Source organism: Esox lucius, chromosome 7 (genome assembly GCF_011004845.1).
Source record: "Esox lucius isolate fEsoLuc1 chromosome 7, fEsoLuc1.pri, whole genome shotgun sequence".
Lineage (NCBI taxonomy): Eukaryota > Metazoa > Chordata > Actinopteri > Esociformes > Esocidae > Esox > Esox lucius.
Window position 1 is genome coordinate 43,049,168 of NC_047575.1, and position 6,070 is coordinate 43,055,237.

Here is a 6,070-nt window from a genome sequence, read left to right on the forward strand (position 1 = left end):
TTAATTCAGAAAGAGCTTTGGCTATCAACCTGATGGTATGTATCCTTCATTCTTCCCCAGCCTCATCCTCTACAATTAAAATTCATGAAACTCATGAAAATTGTTATTTCAGAACAGGTTGCTAGGTAATAATATGTAACAGTAATAGTATAGCAATAGCAACAGTAGTAAAATAGAATGCGCAGTTGGGCATAACTTACCAACTGCAAGATGCAGTCTCTGGCCAAACCACTGCAATCTGGTCCACTTGTTCAGGTACAGCCTTCACCATGATCGCTGCATTGTCTGTTGTTATACAGACTAGACGACTCTCATCTTGGCCCCAATCAGCTTGAGCTTCTCTCATCCCTGTTGCGATGTTCTCACTTGTATGATCCTCTGGGAAAAATGCAGTTTGCAAACAGCGACTTTTCAGGTGGAAGTCCTCATTAATAAAGTGTACGGTCAGACTTATGTAGGGCTCCTTTGTCCGACTAGACCACAAGTCTGTTGCTGTATGGCATTACATACTGCTTGTCAAGGATCATGTTTTTAAAACCCTCTTTTGTAACCGTGTTAATTGGTACCATGTCTTTGGTGATGTGAAATGTTATTGAATCTGAGATTTCTCAGTTTTTTTTGGAACCTCGTATGGTGTAATACTGGCAAATGCATCCGAAATAGGTGTTTGCTTTGGACGGCATTGAGATGCTTTGCACTCGTCATGCGAAGATTTGTGGTGCCACCTTAAATGATAAAACAAATTGGTCATGTTGTGGCAACAATTGCAAGGCACTCTTGACAAAGTACCTGTTTTTGGTCAACATCATCCTGTCTGTAGCCGAAATATTTCCATATAATTGGCAATGCATTTCTTTTTGCAACCAAATTCAAAATTTCTGTCTTTTTTGCCTGTTCCTCGCTCATCATTTCGTCACGCACAAGCTGCATGTCAACTAAGTGCAGCAATGAACCGTGTTTAAAATAATAATAAACTGTGTATCCAATAACCCATAAATCAGAGTAAACTACATTATATCAGACAGATATAATGCTAGTTTTCCATTTGAAAAATATATATATATTGTAGACTGATATGTTTACCTTATTAAATCGCACGTTCTGCAATGTGACTGTTGCGGATGCGTACATCGCAATGTCGATGCTGAAACGATATATCGTGCAGCCCTAGTTTGCGGAATACATTTCTATCTTTTTCTCTTCATATTAGCTCATTAGGTAATTGTTGGCTCCTATATTTATTGCAAGGTATTATTTATTTTAGGCATGATGTCCATGCCTCTATAACAGCAAGAACGTTTTAGTATTTCAGGTAGGTGATGTTTTAATAGATTTCAGGTGGTATGGTGCACTTCTTTGTTAACAATTGATTCATTGTATTTATCTCATGATTTTTCTTATTGGTGAAGAGAAGCATAAAGGTGAATAGTGGGCGTGTTTGTGTGTGTGTGTGTGTGTGTGTGTGTGTGTGTCATAATATTGAATTAGTTCATGATAATAACAATGTTTATTTTACAGGTGAGTAAAGGGGGTTTTGTTCACAATTCTATTTCAGTTTTCAAACATGATTTAATAAAGAGAATAACCAGCCATATTTGTTAAAGCTATAGGGTGTCGTATTGTGAAAGAGTCACAATACTACAGAAAAAGCAAAGCAATTATTTTACAGATTGTCCAAAAACAAAATGTATTCAATAAGATAACCACAATTGAAGTGTTCCAATTTGACAGTAAGTTCTTGCTCAAACAGGAAAGAACGAAAGGAATTCACCAATGGACAAAATAGAAACAAGTGAGGTGTAAAATGTGTTTGGTGTAGCATCAACTATCAGTTGACTTGCAACTATCTGAACCTCCCATTTTGGGAGAGGTGTAATATGTTTAATACATGGCTAATCTATTAGGATAACTATCTACAGCTGTGAAGTTCAACTTAGGAAGTTGTTTTGAAGACTTGGGACAAATCTGGACTACATGCTCAACACCACTCTCTAGTGGACAGTTTGTATATATATTTCTGCCTGGTATGAAACATCTGATGCCCATTTTCTGAATACCTTTGATTCCCTAAAAATGAGGGGACTGCACCAAACTTGTAGTAGTTCCTGAATGTTTCATCAGGTTCCTTATATACACTCCTGAAACAAATGAAGGGAACACTTAAATCCCACATCACCGGACATTGTGTAATTCGTTGAGAAGAAATTGACATAATGGTCAATGGAAACCAAAATCACCAACCGATTGAGGCCTGGATTCAGACTCACACCGAAAATCTAAGTAAACAACTGAAATCACAGTAAACAACTGAAATCACAGGCTGTTCCAACTTGTGTGAATTTCATCACTGAAACTCATAATGTGACTCAGTAGTGTGTGTGGCCCACACGTGCCTGTATGCACTCCAGACCATGTCTGGGCATGCTCCTGATGAGACGGCGGATGGTGTCCTGGGGGGATTTCCTCCATAACCTGGGCATCTGTGAGCTACTGGCGCCACTTGGCAGCGCCGGATGCACTGATCCATAACGTCCCAGAGGCTCTCAGTTGGATTTAGATCTGGGGAACGTGAGAGCCAGTCAATGGCATCAATGCCTTCATCATCCAGGAACTGCTTACACACTCTGGCCACATGAGGCTGGTCATTGTCCTGCACCCGGAGGAACCCAGGGCCCACTGCACTAGTGTAAATTCTGACGATATCATCCCGGTTCCTGACAGCATTCAGAGTACCGTTGGCTAGGATGTGGAGGTCTGTGCAGATATGCCTCCCCAGACCATCACTGACCCTTCGCCAAACCGGTCATGCTGGATGATGTTGCAGGCAGTGCAACATTCACCAACAGCATCTCCAGACTGTTTCACGCCTGTCACATGCTCAGTGTGAACCTGCCCTCATCTGGGAAGAGAATGGGGCGCCAATTCTGGAGTTCTCTGGCGAATGCCAATCGAGCTGCACCTTGCTGGGCTGTGAGTACAGGTCCCACTAGAGGATGCCACCCTCATGGAGTCTGTTTCTGACATTTTGGATAGAAACATGCACACCAGTAGCCTCCTGGAGGTCATTTTGTTGGGCTCTGGCAGTGCTCCACCTGTTCCTCCTCACACAAAGGAGCAGATACTGGTCCTGTTGCTGGGTTGATGCCCTTCTACCGCCCTGTCCAGCTCCTGGTATCTCCTACATGCTCTGTACTGGGAGACACAGCAAAGCTTGCGACGGCACGTATGGATGTGCCATCCTGGAGGAGCTGGACTGCCTGTGCAACTTGAATGGGCTGTAGGTACCGCCTCATGCTACCAGTAATTACAAGGACACTAGCAAAATGCAAAACTGGAGAACAATCAGTCAGGAAGGATAAGGAAAGAGCAATTTCCTGTGGCAACCACCTGCAAAACCATTCCCTTTTTGGGGGTTGTCTTGCTGTTGCCTCACTAGCGTACCTGTTGTCACATTCATTTGCATCAAAACAGGTGACATTGATTCATAATCGCTTATGCTTCCTAACTAGACAGATTGATATCCCTGAAGTTTAATTGTCTTGGTGTTATACTGTGATGATTGTGTTCGCTTAATTTTCTTCTTACTACTGTCACACCAAGCAGTTGTCTCTTCTCTTCAGATGTCTCCCTGTTTAAAGATTAACTGCAAACCTTGATTACAGTTTCCCTTAGCTCAGCCCCGGGCTGAGGAACAACAAATGTTTAGGAAAATTGTGAAACTCTTTAAACTATCTTGATTTTAACCTCCAATAAGGAAGCAAGGACAGACCTATCCCTGCACATTTAGAATTGCCATCGTACTTGCATTTTTCAGTGGTTTCATGAACCTCATTGCTGTTATCCCTGCATTTCAGTTGCACATGCTACCTTACACCTCCAACTTGCTCAATTGCACAGTCAGAATTGCCATTTGTACAACTATTCATTTCCCACTTGTACATACATATACTAAATTGTTCTGCTCTCCTCTCTGTGCCTTCATTGCTCATTTAGAATTACCATTTGCACTGTATTTGCCTTCATTGCACATCTATGACATTCCAGTTGTAATATACATATACAGTTGTGCTCATACCCTGGCAGAAATTGTGAAATTATGGCATTGATTTAGAAAATGACTGATCATGCAAAAACTTTTATTTTGGGATAGTGATCATATGATGCCATTTATTACCACAGTTGTTTGGCTCCTTGCTTCTGCGCTGTACATGATTTACTCGATTGTGGTTTAGAGTCCAGTTTGGGTATATAAGGACGTTAAATGATGTTTGTTTACGAGAGTGGGCAAAAGCTGTTTGTTGACTGAATAGAGATATTGGTACTTATGAGATTTTTGGAAGGGAACCCTCTAGAAAAAATTGTGTTCCTCAATAAAATGTATAATATTTCCCTGTTACAAAAGCACTATTCTCCTATCACTGCCCAGTTAAAAAAAACCCCACTGTTGCCAGTTCAAAACACAGAAATTTGAAGCACACACAAATTACGTCTTTATTTTTTACTCACTGATTTAACGTGCACTTTTACTTTCAGCATTTACCCATTACTTATGCATATAAAAATAAGAATACACAATTTACTTGTAGGCTATAGTTAACTATATTCACTTTGCATAGCGAGTGATGTGACTGACGCGGGTCCTTATGGAGGTCCAGTGAGTTAATGCAATGTCATTGTGGTTATCATTATTTGACCTGCTATTTATTATTTCAACCAGCAGGTGCTGCCAGTGAGCGCTGTCTAGACGGGGCTTTGGGAAATGAACCTTTTAGCCAAGCAATGGGCTGGAAAGCCTCACCGATTCAACAAGGCCTCATTTGGACATCACTACCAAATGGCCCTGATGAAAAGTTTACATACCCTTGGAATGTTTGGCCTTGTTACAGACACACACAGGTGAAAATGGCAGTTAAAGGTGAATTTCCCACACCTGTGGCTTTTTAAATTGCAATTCGTGTCTGTATAAATAGTCAATGAATTTGTTAGCTCTCACGTGCATGAACTGATCAGGCTAGATACTGAGCCATGGAGAGCAGAAAATAACAGGAAAGACCTGCGTAACAAGGTAATGGAACTTTATACAGATGGAAAAGGATAAAAAAAGGATCCAAAGCCAAGGTCAGGTACACCAAGACTGATTTCAGCTAACACTGCCAGAAGAATTGTTCGGGATACAGGCCGCTCTGGAAAAAGACAGGTTGGTTCTTTCAACTAGCACAATACGACAACAAATATGAGCTGCATGGTCGGTTTGTCAGAAAGAAGCTTTACGGTGCCAATGCGACAAAAAAGCCTGGTTACAATATACCAGACAACACATTGACACGCCTCATAGCTTCTTGCACACTATTTTGGAGTGATGAGACCAAAATAGAGCTTTATGGTCCCAACCAGTAGTGGAGAGGTGTCAACAAGGCCTATAGTGAACAGATAATGAACAGAATACCAAGCATGGTGAATCTTGTGAAAATTAATGGCAAGATGAATGCAGCATGTTATCAGAAAAACTGGCAGACAATTTACAATTTGGGACGCTCTTGGACTTTCCAGCATGATAATGACCCTAAGCACAAGGCCAAGTTGACCCTCCAGTGGTTACAGCAGAAAAAGGTGAAGGTTCTGGAGTGGCCATCACAGTCTCCTGACCTTAATATCAGTGAGCCACTCTGGGGAGAAACATGCGGTTCATGCAAGACAACCAAATACTTTGCATGACCTGGAGGCATTTTGCCAAGATGAATGGGCAGCTATACCACCTGCAAGAATTCAGGACCTCATAGACAACTATTAGAAAAGACTGCATGCTGTCATTGATGCTAAAAGGGGCAAATACATAGAATTAAGAAATAAGGGTATGCAGACTTTTGAACAGGGGTCATTTCATTTTCTTTTTTTTTCATGTTTTGTTTTACAATTGTGCCATTATGTTATGACCTACAGCTGAATGTGAATCCCATAAGAAATAAGACATGTTTTGCCTGCTCACTCATGTTTTCTTTACAAATGGTAGACATTACCAATTCTACAAGGGTATGCAAACTTTTGAGCACAACTGTACTCAATACTATAC